Source organism: Syzygium oleosum, unplaced genomic scaffold, assembly GCF_021117445.2.
Source record: "Syzygium oleosum isolate NSW1041296 unplaced genomic scaffold, Sole_v2.1 Sole_v2.01, whole genome shotgun sequence".
Classification (NCBI taxonomy): Eukaryota; Viridiplantae; Streptophyta; class Magnoliopsida; order Myrtales; family Myrtaceae; genus Syzygium; species Syzygium oleosum.
The window spans coordinates 13,808,316-13,824,121 of NW_026607485.1; the positions used below are offsets into that span (position 1 = coordinate 13,808,316).

The following is a 15,806-nucleotide window of genomic DNA, read 5'->3' on the forward strand; positions in this document are numbered from 1 at the left end:
ACCACATTATCAACAGACGGTGGTAACCTTTCTCAACTCAAAAGACTAGAATTGCTTGGAGAATCTACAAATTCTGGAGCTCTTTGATCTTGAACTATGGGAGAGTTTTCCAGATCTGACTCATTTGAAGAAGTTATGGTCAGTTGCACTATATTATTGTGGTAATATGGATTTTGCTTATCGCAAACTACCAGAATCTCTGGAAGAATTGTTGATCGAAGGCCCTGCCATCCTTAATGTGAGTTGATCAGGTTGAAATACTTCGCAGAGAGGGATAACATGTGTGAGGCCTCTGATCGTTTCAACTTGAAGAGATTCAAATGATGCAATATCTGGCATTGCTTAGAAGATTCAGTCATTTCTCGAAAAATTTAGAAGACATGCTTAGCGGAGGAGCTCATTTTCCAATAAGAAGTGCATGTTGTACTTAAAAGGTCCTGCATCCACAACCAAGTCTGTTGTCAAGGAAGATTTGAAACTAAAACAAATGCCTTATTGCCTGATGTCATCTCAGCATATATCCATTGTTGTCTTTCTGGGAATCGTTATCTTTTATACATAAATTACAATCACACTTTGGCAAGTTGACTATATGATGTTCTTGTACCTTATATAGTTATTATTGGCTGTTTTTGCAATCGTTTTCTACCTTTAAGTTGGATGGCTGTAAATTGCTCACGAAATAGGACCATGGTTTCTTTTGATCTATTTCATGATTTTGATTTAGTTTAGATATATTACTTCATGACACTTTTGGTTGGCCAAATGAGTTACCCGTAAAAGATAAGTCAAATTGATGCTAGTGTTACTCCATTCAAGTGCATTATAGTGTTACCTTATTCAAATGCATTACTTTTGTCAATTTACACATTGGTCATTTACGTAAGATCCTCGGAATTTGCTGGTTTGTACTTTAAATTTGAACCTTATAACCATGCCTTGTAAAACTAAACTTTGTTATACCTTAAACAATGAAGGATATAGTCAAACGTGTAGGTTTTAATCCGTGATAAAAGCTCTTTCATTCACTTTTTAGGTATGGAGCTTTAGGTTTCAACATTGGTAAGGAGAATCGCTAACCGACAAAAGAGACCTATATGACGGTCTGAGGTCTTTCTCTTGGTAATAAGTAAGAAAAACTTACGAGTTCTTACTATAAAGGTAAGCTGGGGCTAGCGCAAGTAACTTGTAGATTTGACGACAGTGTATCTTTCCCAATGTTTTGGTGCTGTACTTTGGTTTTTACTGTAATGTACAAACTCCAGCTTATCACATAGTGTCAAGGACTTAACTGGTCTCTTGCACAGTGTGCTTTGAATGGTCACAATTGGCAATTTATGCTTTGAAATGATGAAGGCATTTCAGTTTTCCGGTTTCTGCTAATGTTAATTCCGGCATATCAGAAATAGAAGGTAAAAGCTTACAGCTTTTGTTCCAAAGGCCGATCAGATCATTCTTACATGTCTAAACCAAGATGATATAAATTGCTTACCTCCTAAAAGTTGAAATTCAGCAGGGGTTGCCAATTGAAATGACGCAAACTTCAAATAAGATCATCATTTTTTTCCAAGATGGCTTGATTTATCTGTTATTCTGCATAATTTTCTGCCGGGGAACAGTCGAAGTACTTGGTTGCACCGAGAAATCTTTTATGTGCCAATAAGCCAGTGGTAGAAGGTAAGGTCACTGACTGAAAAGTGTTCTCCCTAGATAGTCTTTGTTTCACCTTATATAACCGATTAATCTCCAAACCATGCAAGTCTAACAGTTCTAGAATTCACAAACTTCTGCCAATTTTGTGAAGTTCAACACGAGTTCAACCCCTAAAAAAAGAAAAAAAAAAAGGAAAGAAAAAAGCGGCGTGATTCGGCTATGGATAGCTCAGCTCAGCATCCACACATCCTTATTAGGTTTTATCATGTCTAGTAAAAATTAAAAATGCCACAGGCCCAAGATGAGATTGACAGGTCAACTTGCAAGCACATTCATTCAATAGGTATCACAGAGTTGTATTTACAACGATGATACATTCAACTTCATGCTATTTACATTCCAAGTGAATTTCAATAGAGATCCTATGCATCTTGTGATGGACAGGGAAACAGATTGATGGAATGCATTACGTGAACAAACTTCATCTAGAGCTACCTAATGATCTTCACGAAATTAGGTGCTGACTTAGGAGCATTTTACGTTAAGTTACTCTTGGCATCGGAGTCTTAATGTAGCCTCAATGCAAAAGAAGAAGGATTCCTGGAAAGCATAAGGTTTCCTTTGTCTTCGCTTCCATATTCCTTCAATCAGGGCTCCATGACGATTTTGCACGATCCCCATGTCTCCGCCATTAATTCTGCACCATAGTAGAGTAAATGGTCAGCGAGGCTATTACTAGTTACCGATCTGCAGAAATACACTCTAATAAGTCATCCGTAAATATTTCCGATAATAAAGGACTGGTATTCTCTAGAACAAGCTAATCTGTCACATGACTTATTGCACCTAGCCTGATAAATCCACAAAATAATTGCTTGGAACAGGTAGCTACGACTGAAACTACCTCCTTACCTGCTGCAAATTGGATCTTCTCCAGAGCCATCACAAACTTTCTCGACCTAATAAACCAGACTACCAAATCCTATATTATACAGCCATACCTACAAAAAAAGAAGGATTCCAATTACATGTGAACACTCACATAAAAAAGAGTAAGATTATCACCAGACAAGCAGGTGGAATCAAATTATTTTCACATTATCTCACATCAATATGTTTATCCGTGACTGTCATTGAGCTAGCTGCCAATATTATAGGCATTAGTAGACATACATAATTTAAATGATTAATACCTTATAATTGCACAGAGCTGACTAGGTCATCAGCCATCATATAGAGAGAGAGAGAGAGAGAGAGAGAGAGTAATACACATTATTACGCGTCTTAAATTTGGAATTGTTACGAGAAACTCATGATAGCTTTATAGAAATGAGAAGAGTTCCTTAAATATTGTTAAAAAGGTAATGAGTACTACGAACTGCGCTGCTTTGTTAAGAAGATAAAACAAACAAAACATTTAAAATTTATACGTTGAAAAAAATGAGAGTATGAACATTGTTGGAAAAAATAAGACTTCTCCAGTTAGATAGGTTGAAATAAATGCAAAGCAAATGTCAAGTACAGTAGCGACAATTCCCCATAATTTATCTGATATTCCGCCAAGATCAGAGTCATACCACCTTAGGGAAGTGATGGTGTCTCTTTTGTGGGAACCAAGAATAGTACGGAAGCAAATGAGGCACAATATATGTCATTAGTAATATGTATAGTATTTGGCATGCTGTAGTAAGAAACAAACATTGCATTGCCAATACGAGGTTGCCCAAATGTCAAAACCTAGACAATATGTGCTTCATGATTCACCTGGAAATAAAGTGTCCTTAGTTATATAAGTAAACCAAGCGAGTGCCGGTCTGGAAAAAACAGCTTCAGCACACATAATTTGATAGCCAAATAACTTGAATGTTAATACTTTCACAAGGGGAAAACCTACTATGCATCAATAACCAAAAATTGCATTTCACATATGAAGGTGAATAATAGAACAGCCCTTTCTCTCCATGAGGGTTGGGGGTCTAGCGTTACTCTGTCTAGATCCCATCCATAATTTTCCCAAAACCAAACCCCACAGCCACAATAAAACCCACCCCACTCTCACCCCCAAGAAAGGTTGTTTACAATATGGAATAGTGGGATTGGGGGTGAATTTACAACCAAGGCGCATTTAAATGCTTCCACAAGAAGCACTTGGATGTTGGTGGGGTGAGTCATGTCCTGCTAATGACATAAACAAAAAATTCCAGGTTCATGGTGAAATTGCCCCTCGAACCCCAAGACTTACGGTCATTAATAGCAAAGGAGAAACTAAATGTTAAAAAGGGCCACGAAGCATGGAAAGTACCATGACCCGCGGGCATGATGTCACAATCGGCTCAGAACAATTTTTAGCAAGAAACCAGCAAACAAAAATGACATTTTAAATCATCCAAGTGTTCGGACAAGATGTCACAGTTGCTATTAATAATTCGAGAAAAGGTTTAGTCTAAAGTTCATGCAACCTATGATCATATCATAGGCCACATGAATGTCTGTATAATCTGAGTCCAGGACAAAGTTTGACCCTAAAAATCACAACTTGTCATGGAGAAGCGAATTAATGGGACATGACTTTGGGGTGGGTAACATTTCTGGTACCAATTCCGCAACAAGTGCCTAGAAAACTCTGGACCACTCTGTCTAATAAAGCTGAGACAAAATTCATAAGTTAGACATTTTAGAATTGGCTCCAACCTACAACATATCTGGCCCGCAGTCCGACTGAAAAGGAGCTGCTTCTTTTGGTTAGAGAGAGACAAACAGAAACAGCGCACAGAACACATATTTAGGATCAATATAATTCTAGTTTAAAATGCATTAGCACTTCAAGATTACACGACACAGATTATGAGCTTCAAGTGCTTGCAAAAGTTATATATCCAGACCATAAACATATCAATAATCCCATAAAATTTCCAGCAAGTAAACTTCGTAATGATTAGTTGGAAGTCTTTATTGTCACGCCCCGAACCCCTTCGAGCACGCAACACATGTCACTGGTCGAATAATGCGATGTCCCAGGGTATTGCCGACCCAATTCAACTTATCAGAGATTTACATCCATTAGCGAAAACCACAATAAATACCCGGATAATAATAACTGGGGTAAACAGGGGGAAACAAATATATTCACTGCTCATCCAAACTTATATAATATTCACAATTTACAAACCACCGTATACACAAGCACACCGAACTTCTACACTATTAACCACCGACATAAAAAAGGATCGATAGCATGGGTACCCTATCACAAAAAAATGGAACACCTTAAGAAGCCTATTCCCAACCCCTACACTAGCTCCTACGCCCTTTGCTTGGCGTCCACTCCGAGGCGGATTCTTCATCATCTAAATCCGAATCCCCCTGAACCGTCTGCTCCTCTGAGGACTTCGGCTCGGCCTCGATCTCAATCGGGTTGTTTATATCACCCGACTCCGCTGGAACTTCGACCCGCTCCTCCTCGACTGGCTCCTCCTCAGAATCGTCCTCTGGCACAAACTCGGGGTCGAGCCATTGCTCATACTTGGGTACGCCCTTCGGTTCCTCTTCGGGCTCTTCTTCAGGCTCTTCTTCTGGTGCCTCTTCATGTCTGTCTTCAGGGTCTTCATCTTCTGGTTCTTCTTCGGGTATTACCTCGAGGTCCACGTCCATCGGATCGTACCCCGCCTGGGATTCTTCCGGCTCTAGTTCATGCTCGGCCCCCGAAGGCTCAGGTGCTGCAGGCGCTTGCTGGAGTCCAGACTGCGCCAGACTAGTCTCTAGGCTCGTCATCTCGCCGTCGGGAGGGGGTATGGCTGCCGGGTCCCAATCTCCAACTCCGTCAAAGGGGACATCAAATCCGCGAACAGGGCCAAACTCATCTACCCCGTCTCGAAAGAACCAAGCAGTATAGGTATGGGCCTGCCAAAGGGGTAATCCTACATCTACCCAGACTACCTTGGTATGCTTGATCCAGGTCATATGATCATCTATAGGGTACTCTATAACGTCGTGGTCGATGTGCATCGGTACATCAAAACGTTCAGGTGGCGGCGATGGGAGATTCATTGCTCGGGCCGGGGTTCTAATATTTTTTGTTGAAACAACCATGAGAATATATCTCAGTAAGCATACACCCTAAACCCCACCTAAGCTATCACGTACCTCCAGACAACCACAGTCATAATCACAATCACAATCACACTCAGCCATCACATAGCAGGCACACAATTCATACTTACCTGGGCCTTTCCAGCATGCAACCTGCACGTTAGTCACAACAACACCATTTCCAATCACATGCACGTTCTAATTACATTTCACGCATTCGTTCCTGCCTCATCACATTCTTTTCACACCACTCGTCAGTGACCCGCGTAATGGTACCACCTCAAGTTCACTACGACCATCTCATACTCAACTCGCCAGTGACCCGCGTAGCAGTACCGCCTCAGGTTCATTGCGACCAACTCATAACAACACTCCAAGGCTCGCGTAATGGTACCGCCTCAGGCTCAACACCCACCACCTACGACATAACCGGCGTAATGGTACCGCCTCAGGTTGGCCGTCCTCCGGTAATACCGGGCATCGTCCCGCGTAGTCGTATCGCCTCAGGACGGATCAATTCCCCGCGTAATGATACCGCCTCAGGGATTTCCATAACCACACGTACCGCACCACACACGATCTCTCACTTATTCACATACTCAACACCCACATGCCAACATATTGGCCAATCACACTTGGCCCATGCATGCATCAAACCACGCATTTCTCAAGCTCAATAAACACCCAACACGGCCAATTGACAGTCAATTTCAATTCGGCCCAAGCGTGCACATAACGAAGCACATTTCAATCAATCAAATCACGATACAACAAACATACAATGGCCACTCATGGCCCACAATCACAGCCACATAATGAGTACAATTTCAGCATTTCACACTCATTTCAAGCCATAACGAACATCACATTCCAGCCACTTCATAACAAGTCAAACCGACGCCATATGCCCTTAAACCGAGCCAAATGCTCGTCGATTCAATCCACAATGTCCAGCACTTTACTCTGCTTCAAATCAGTCCCGAAACCTCATTATTTCAACCTCAATTCAGCCAATATCAATCCTCAAACCGATCCACTAAATTAATTCCAAAACAACCCCTAATTTATCCAAAACCGCGTATAATTAAATCCGATTCCACCCCTAATCGCGTCTATCAATACCCGACATCCTAAATAGGGTTTAGGGGGCGACTTACCCAAACTCTAGACTAGCTCGGCTAGAGCGAGAAGGGGCGGCAGGCCGGCGGTCCGGCGGTGGCAAGCGGCGACGGCATGCGGCTTCGACGGACGGCGGTGGCTGGCGGTCTGCTAGCTGTCCACGGCTAAACAGAATCGCAAGGGGGCTGATGGTGCTCGGTGAGGTGGAACAAGAGACGGAGAGAGTGACGAGAGATAGAGGAATTTGGGACTTAAATAATCTAAGGTCAATTATTGAGGGCCAATTGACCATCATGCCCTTCTCTCACAATTCCAATCGACGGCCTAGATTCGATCTTATCTTGAGATCGACGGTCCGGATTGAATCTTTTCCAAAATATCCAAGGGCAATTTGGGAATTTCTCAAAAATTCCAAGGGCAAAATTGTCCAAAAATCTCTAATTCTAAGGCTAGGGCGAAATTACCAAAATGTCCTTCCCAAATTACATTGGCCTTAACAAATTTCCAGGGGTAAAATGGTCATTTTCCATTTCTCGCCAAAATTAAATTTTTCTGAAGGATTCGGGCAAATCCGAGGATACCCGGGCAAATGACCACATCATCCAAATGTTCTGTTGTGACTTTCTAAATTTCCAATGTCCAATTCGATCTCTAATTTAATGACTAAATTTTACATAACGCAACTTGAGCAAATCTCAAACTAACGGATGGCTTTTGGGGAAATTCGCATTATTGACCCGTGGCCGATACTGAATCATGCCACGTACAAGTTCACTCGGGTTGTGACGACCTTGATTGTCACTTAATCGCGAGGATCGATCGTTAGATCCGACGGGCACAATCGTTTGGTGTCACATCCCGATTTTTGGGCCTGGGAAGCCGCAGGCAAATTGTAGTATCCTCAATTTCAGTCCCTGGGAAAATGGCTATGGTTTAAGTTTGGTGGTTTTCCAATTGGAACTAATTTTTACTCTTGTTTTGGAAAACCCAGTTTCGGATCCTTTGTACCCCTTCGTTTTGTTATTTTTGGGGAGACTTTTGTGATCGGAATTTTCGAACACTTCCTTCTTGAAAGTTGTTCCAAATATCATGACGTTTTACATACTTTAATTTCGGAATTTTTGGAGTTGATATGAGTGGTACGATGGCCTGATTTTCGGACCGTTTAAAATTGCCCAAAATGGGTATTTCGGTGATGTTTACACCGTATTTATTTTCTACAAGCTTTTCTGGGTCAATTTTGGAAAAGTTTCCTTCACGAAAGTTGTTTAGAACTTCCTTTTCTATAACGTGTATAAATTTGGGAATTTTCCGAGATGATTTGGATTCTGGACAGAGCATACTTTGAGAAACAAGAATGCTGCTTCAGCGAACTGTTTTTAGTCTATCTTTGAGCTACTAAAAATGGTGTTTAAAAAGAGATTCAGATTTCGTGTTCTTCATGAAAAATGTTTGTTAAGGACTTTTTTATGACATAGTCAAATTTGAGAATTTTCGGAGTCCATTTACTATGATTTCAAGTCCAATTTCTTGAACAGTGCAAAGCTGTCCGGTTTTGTCGGATTTCAAAGATTCAGCATTTTCTATACGAGAACGTTGGAATTTGGACTTGGTGTCTTCTGGTGATTTAAAATAAACGTTCTAAGATTTCAAATGAGATATTTTATGCTTTAATTGGAGGTCAAATGAATGGGGAAGATATGAAAACGAAATTAACCAAGTCAAGGGTTAATCTTCTTGTGGAAGTCACATTTATTGGTCCAAGCTTATCACCTTCATAATGGCTTTTGGCTTATGTTCTTAATAGCCATGTGAGGTAAGCAATGACCTCATGCTTCACATGACATATGCCATGACTTCACCCTAAACTTTGGCCCCAAGTTTGTCTCTCTATAAATAAAAAGAAAGGCCATTCGGCCAAAAAGGAGAGAGAGAGAGAGAGAATAGCCGTGAGGGAGAGAGAGAGAGAGAGGCCATTCGGCCAAGAGAGAAAGAGAGAGAGAGAGAGAAGCTAAGGGATAAGATCCTATTTAATGCCTTAATTGCTATTCATCATGACTTTTGACTATTGTGCATTAATGGACATTAATGCTTGGCTTCTTCTCCAAGCCTATTTGGAGATAAAGAAGCAAGAAGCCTCACGTGAAATCCCCCACCCCCTTCTCCTCTCTCACGGCAACCTCACCATCATCTTCTTCTTCCTTAGTTTCTTGTTTTTCTCACTTTGGCCGAGAAGCTCACGCCCAAAACCAACCCCGAACCGGCCCGTGTTCCTACTCGTTCCCATCCAAGAGCCTCGTCTTGGTCGGCCAAGCAAGAAGGAAGCAAGGAGAAAGCCCGAAATTTCCCGAGCTCGCCCGTCTCGAACCCCGTTCTCTAGTTTTGTTTGTCGTTGAGTAAGTGAATTCCCTAATGTCACGACCTAAAATTTCTCTCAGGCTAATGGATTATTAAGGCTAAGCCTAACTCGGGCCCTCCCAAGCCCTACCAATTCGCAACTTAGGGTTTAAGTTTTTAACATGCAAAAGTTTCCATGCTTGGAGTCGCCACTAATCAATTTATGGTAGGTTGATTAGAAACCTAAATAAAACATAGGGAGATATGTTTTATTCCTACGAACCAGAGATTCTAAGCCTGGGGACTTGATTACGCTAGATCTGGTCTAACGCCCTTTCGGTGCCTTTTCTTTTCAAAAATGTTTTGGCAGGCAGTTTGGATCCATTTCAACTTAGTTACTAACATGTGAGGTGTTCATGCGAGTGCGCAAATCACCAATTTAACACCCAGAAAGCATTAAATAAATTGCAAGTTTGGAAGAATTACTTACCTGGAAGCAACGTAAGCATCTGCATTGTTAGCTAGAAAATCACATTGACACCCTAATATGATTTCCAATTGACAAGCAATTCACTCAATTTCTTTTTTTGGATTTTCACTTATTTAAATGAAATCTAGCCTATATGCAATGACATGCGAAAATGACATGCGATTAATGCAACCTAGCATGCAAACTATATGTCGTGCGACGACGTGACCTATTTCTAATGACAGGATGAATGATTATTTTTGGTATTTTCTCAATTTAAATTCGGAATAATAAAAATGCCTAAATTAACATGCAAACTATGATGACTTAATCTACCCTAGCATGATTTCTTTTTAGGATTTTTGTTAAAATTCGAAATAATGAATAACCGGAATAATCTATTAAGATTAGAATATTACTTAATTTAAACTAGGAAATAGATCATCTCAAGTCCTAATTTAAATTAAATAACTACTCTATCTTCTAGATATATTTAGGATTCCTAGACATGCAAAAACTCTAATTCAAATCTAACTAACAAATTTTTGGATTCTCTTTATTTAAAAGGAAAACAATCAAACGAAGATAACAATCACATTCAAACAATCTACGCAATCCGCAAGATTCTTCAAATTCAGATAAGGCAAATAAATCAAACTAACGGTCATATCTATAGGGTTATAGATATCGACAGAAAGTTGATTGTTTAAATTTGGAAAGCAAATAAAATCTATTATCGTATCCAAGTGATTATGGATAAGATAACGATTTACCGTATCGCCGCGTATCGTACCTTAGGGATAAGGTCGGATAGTCGTCCAGATATGTTGCCAAATTAGGAATGATTCCTAATTTTGGGTATTTTCGAATATTGCGGATATAGCACACATCATCCTAAGATATCTAGCAATCTACGCAATATTCACGGAATATTCAAAATATTCAAACTAGGAATCCAAATATTTTGAACATATATCGGATAGAGATTTTTACCTGATTTGTTGATTACTTTCCAAATTTGAATCACCGGCGAATCAGGATTGCGGATCGGACGACCGGCGGTAGACGGGCGGGCGACGGGCGGATCAAGGGTCGTGATGAGCAAGCACCGTCGCTGATGCTTAGTGATAGCCACTTAGTCGCGGAAGGACCAGCTGGTGTTGCTCTCGGTGGCGATTCTGCTCATGTTGTGGGGCTGGTTTCTCGACAAGGCAGCGTTGGCTATTTTCTTTTCTAAAATATGCACTTCACTACAGACAACTCTTCGCGTTCTCCCTGCCAGGAAGCTTGAATGAAATAAACTCACAAAAGGCCACACGTTATCATCACTTCTGGACAACACCCAAAAGAAGACAAATCCACCACTTAGAATTATTTCACTGAAATCTTGGTAACTCTTTCTGACTGTGGACTTCGGGGCAACGAGAGACGCGGCTTGGACTTTAGGCTTGCAAGCGGTAGCCGCAAAAGCTGACGTGATGTTCACGATGGTAGAGAGATTCTAGTCGAACTGGGCGTCGACGAATCCGTCGGGCTAGATGGAACTCCGTAAGAGTCTCGCTATCTCTGAAATATGATGACGGTGATTCAGGCGGTGGCGGCAGCGCGTCAACGTCGGTTAGGTAGCAAAATCTTCGAAGCAGTAACGACCAGCGGTGGTGTTGGTCACGAGCAGGGACAAATTGTGTCGAAGACTCACTGAGAAATCTGCAAGAATATCAAGAGTGTACCGAATTGGGCTTAAAGTTTGCTGGACCGCCACCGTTGCGTCGCTCGTGTGTTGACCGGGAACTAGGAATTCGTCGAAATAGCTTAACGACGGTCAAGGAGTGGTCTTGTGCAAGCGACAAGGACCCACGGAAATGCTGAACTTTCTGATTTGGGTGTGTTCCCGTGACCTGCAGAAAAGATCCGGAAGACTCTTCTCCTTCTCCCCTTTTTGGTGTTTTCTCTTTTGGCTTCTCTGTGAGTGCAGAACGTGGAGAGCTTTTGCTTTCCACCTTGACGTGAGTTGAGCCTCAGGCCGAAAAGAACAGAAACAATCTCTCTCTCTCTGATTTTTCTTTCTCACTTTCTTGTGGCCGTGTATGACATTGTGTCGCCTCGTACTCTCAGAGAATTCTGTCTTTGAAAATTGTGAGAGTCCCCTTAAAATCCTGACCTAATGATGTATATATAACACTAATCTAGGTCAATTAGATGGGCTCTCTAGTCCTAATGGGCTTAGGCTTGGGCTTAGATTTTAATTTAATTTAAATGGGCTGAATTAATTAAGGATAATGGGCTGAATTAAGCTCAAATTAAAACAACCGAGCCCGTTTGACTTGTAATTCCCGGCCCTTGCATTCCAAGCGAGCCGAGTCCCATTTGATGAAATTTAAGCTCGTTCGTCACCACCGGTCCGATGCAAAATGCAATTAATTTAAAATGAATTTAAACTATATGTTATGCAACCTAAATATTTTTGTTAAGGGGTTAAAAATTTAATCCCTAATTTTCTATACAAATTACGACTAAATGGTCGCTAAAATTTAGGTGTCAACACCTAATATCGGGAAAGGAAGTTGCGATACGTTGTAACATGGGTTGGTTGGCCCGTTTCTTGGTTTCATGGTTGTTCGTTGTTTCTCATCTAATGATGTTCACGTGTGATACTCACGTTTGATGTTTGTTTGGTTGATTTCGTAGCATGACTTTGCTATTTGAAATGCCATTGATGCCGGTACGATAAGAATTGACTTGTGTGAGCGACGATTGTCTCGTCCTCGCTTGATATTAGTGTTTTCACTTGCTGAGTCTCCCCGACTCATCCTCCGTTGTTTCCCCTTTTTCAGGTCCGTAGGATGGCATCTCCCCCAGCCCGCGTTGGCAATCCCGTGGAGCAGCGAGCCGAAGTGCTCACCGTGATAGATGTCAGAGAAGACCGTGCCTATCGCCGAATCACGATGCTTGTGACGATACGATGAGGGCCTAACGGACTTGGTGCCTCATCCGTACGTAGGTTCAACGGTACCTTAGCGATGTGGGCGGGCCGGCTCCGGGATAAAGCCACGGGTGGGATGTGAGATGGCCAAGTGGACGGGACCGGGGTGGAGGTGAAGAAGCGAGGAGCGAGAAGCCATAGTGGGTATAGGATAACCCAAGTCAAGATTTGCTATTCATAGCCCGTTATGAAATATGTGTTGTTTGTCATGGCCCGAAGGGCTTGTTAAAACATGTTTGTATGCATTGTAAACATAAGGTTTGCTCATGATGCTGTTTGTCTTATTTCCGCTGTGTATATTGATTGTGATTGTCCCGTGATATGCTTTCGCCTGTGTGTAACGAAATTTAATAATGAACGGGATGTCGCATGAATGACCCCGAGGTAGGGGCGTCACATTTGGTATAGGTTTAGGGTCATTCATCAATTCATTTTGTGGTCCAGCAGAATCACCCGCGATCCACTAATGTGACAGTGGCGAACTGATCCCTAACTATCCTTGGATCGGCCTACAGTGGCTCAAAATGTCTCCTTGACAATTTTCATGGTTGAAAGTCGGTTCATGATCGAGTTCTTTGGTCGCACGATTTTAAATCCCTAATTAGCCTTTCCATAATGGTTAGTATTCCCGAAGTGATTAATTCCGGGCGAGATCTAACTACAAGCACGTCCATAAACTACTCATTTCATAAATCCCAAGTGGGTCGGATTTCAGAATGTCACATTTATCCACTATATTTAGGTTTTCAGCCAACTTGAAGCTTCATGGCTTAACATGTAAGACAATTCATACAACTAAATACGTAGACCCTAGGTGGTTCTAGTAAAGGGTTGTTTGCAACCCATTCTGCTTGTGTTTTGTCTACGGGTTGATTTACCAAAAAAGAAATAAACAAGATGCTAACCAATTGTAAATATAAATATGAAGCCATAGAAAGTTCAAGATATCCAGAGTCTAGATTCTTCAAGGCAGAGTTGGCAGGGAATTCCAGGTAACTCCTAACAGACCAAAACTGAATAAATGGAAGAACACAATAGAGAAGAACCAATATCTGAACCATAGCAATTTTATAATTTATCTTACCACAAGATCAAGTCCACAAAAGGTTGCCATAGCCCCTCCCATAGAATGGCCTGTCACCATGACGTTGATGTCTCCATATGAATCCTTGGCTCTTACAACAGCATCCAAAATACCAGGTCGAATTATCATATTGTGATAAGCATAATAAAATCCATCATGAACCTAAGCACAGCATAATAAAATCCATCAATAGAATTAGACTGTAACTCAATCCAAATAAGAAGTATCCACAAGTTGCATGAGGCTTATCATCTCTACAACTCACCCTAGCACCAAGCATGCCAAGGTAGTTTATGTCAAGCCGTTTCCAGTAGACCTTCAACCCAATTCTGTATGCTGTAGACATAACTAGAAGTAATCACTAACTGAAAAGCTCAAATGATAAAGAGAGGTGATAAAAATATTCACAGAACAAAATTAGTGAAGTATGTAATCTCCTCTTGACTCCATCTAAAATTACAAGAAAGTAACTTTCATGTCTTGGTGGAAATGATTCACCCTTTTTCCGTTCATATAGACTACATACCCATGTGCCTTGTGTTTGCATTCATTAAGGCTTCTCTTCTCGGAAGAGCCCCTCTCTACCTTTTGGGCTAGCTCAAAACCCTAACTGACCCTAAAACCCTAACCCTTTTCAACCCAATGCACTAAAAACTCTAACCCCTTTCCATCCCTACCCCAAATCCTCCCCAAATCCTCCCTTCCTATTTGGTTTTGTCGGATCTTTAAGTTTGAATCCTTTTAGCTTGGCTGCCATGGATGAAGCTAAAAACTCATAGCAAAGATTGGCGTTCCTCTGCAAACAATTAGGGAGAATGTGATCAGCAAACATCATCAAGCCAATGGAGAATATGGCCTCCATGGATAAACTGAAGGAATGTAAATGCTTTCTCCTCGGACAGCTACATACAAACCCAAAGATTAACTTCCAGGCATTTCAAAATACAATGAGGAAAGCATGGAGGTTAGATAGTGTGGAAATCATCCAGCTACAACCTGGTATATTCTGTTTGACTTTTGATATTGAGACTACCAAGAACAAGGTACTGGACTCAGGTCCTCGGTCCTTTGCAAACCATCTGCTTGTCTTAAAACCATGGGAGCCGAATATTGCCCCCCAATGCTATGACTTTAGTTTGTGTGATTTCTGGGTTCATATTCATGGGCTGCTATGTGAATGGACCACGGAAGATGCAGTTCGCCGGATTGCAAGCGATATTGGAGTGGTCTCGGCTGTTAAAATCGAAACAAAAGAAAATGCCTCTATCAAAATAGGAAAAGTGAGAGTGAAACTGAACCTATCGTCTCCTCTACAGTAGGGCTTTATTATCAGCAACGGAGGGAAGAAAGTTTGACTTTAAGTATGAGAGGCTACCACACTATTGTTACTCTTGCGGAAAGATAGGTCACTATACTACCTATTCTGAGGAGGTGCCGTATAACGAAGAAAATTTCACTATAGAGAATGGATGTATGTTTGGCTCGTGGCTAAAGACTGAGGATCAAGAAAATAGCCCTTTCTGGAAGATTTTTTATGGGAGTAAGGAAAAGGCTAACAGTGAAGAAGAAGTTGTCCCAGAAACTCCACCAAACCCGGGACAGATGGTGCTATATGAACCAAGGACCTCCGGCCCACAGAGGCAACCAAATAGCAACAATGTGGTGATGGGAAAGGAGATACTTACTGTAGATTACTAATTTGAGGTGCAGGATAGTCAAATGACTGAAGCAATCCCACCTTATGTCACGGATCCTGCACAAACAGAGGTAATTAAGACCCTGGTCCTAGTTTCTCAGAAGAAAAAGCTTTGTGAAAAGAAAATTCCAGTTGGTAAGAAAGCAAGGAGGTACAACCCCTATGATACTCAGCAACCTAACATGTCGGTACTTGATGAAACCCAATTACTTGATGCCCCCTATCCAATTGGCATCAGAGAATGAATGATGGGCTGTGGTGGCTAGCCCGTGTAAGCCATCGGGTTACACATGAATTTCCTGTGTTAGAATTATTAGAGATTGGGCACACCCTTGACAATTCAAGCCATCCAAGCCCTAGTGGCTGAGGGGAGGCC

The 15,806-nt window shown here is 41.5% G+C and overlaps 1 pseudogene; it reads right to left on the reverse strand.

Moving 5' to 3' along the window:
* Positions 1-1,985: 1,985 nt before the first annotated feature.
* The window catches only part of LOC115662021 (lipase-like), a 29,323-nt pseudogene continuing 15,502 nt past the window's right edge, over positions 1,986-15,806 (reverse strand).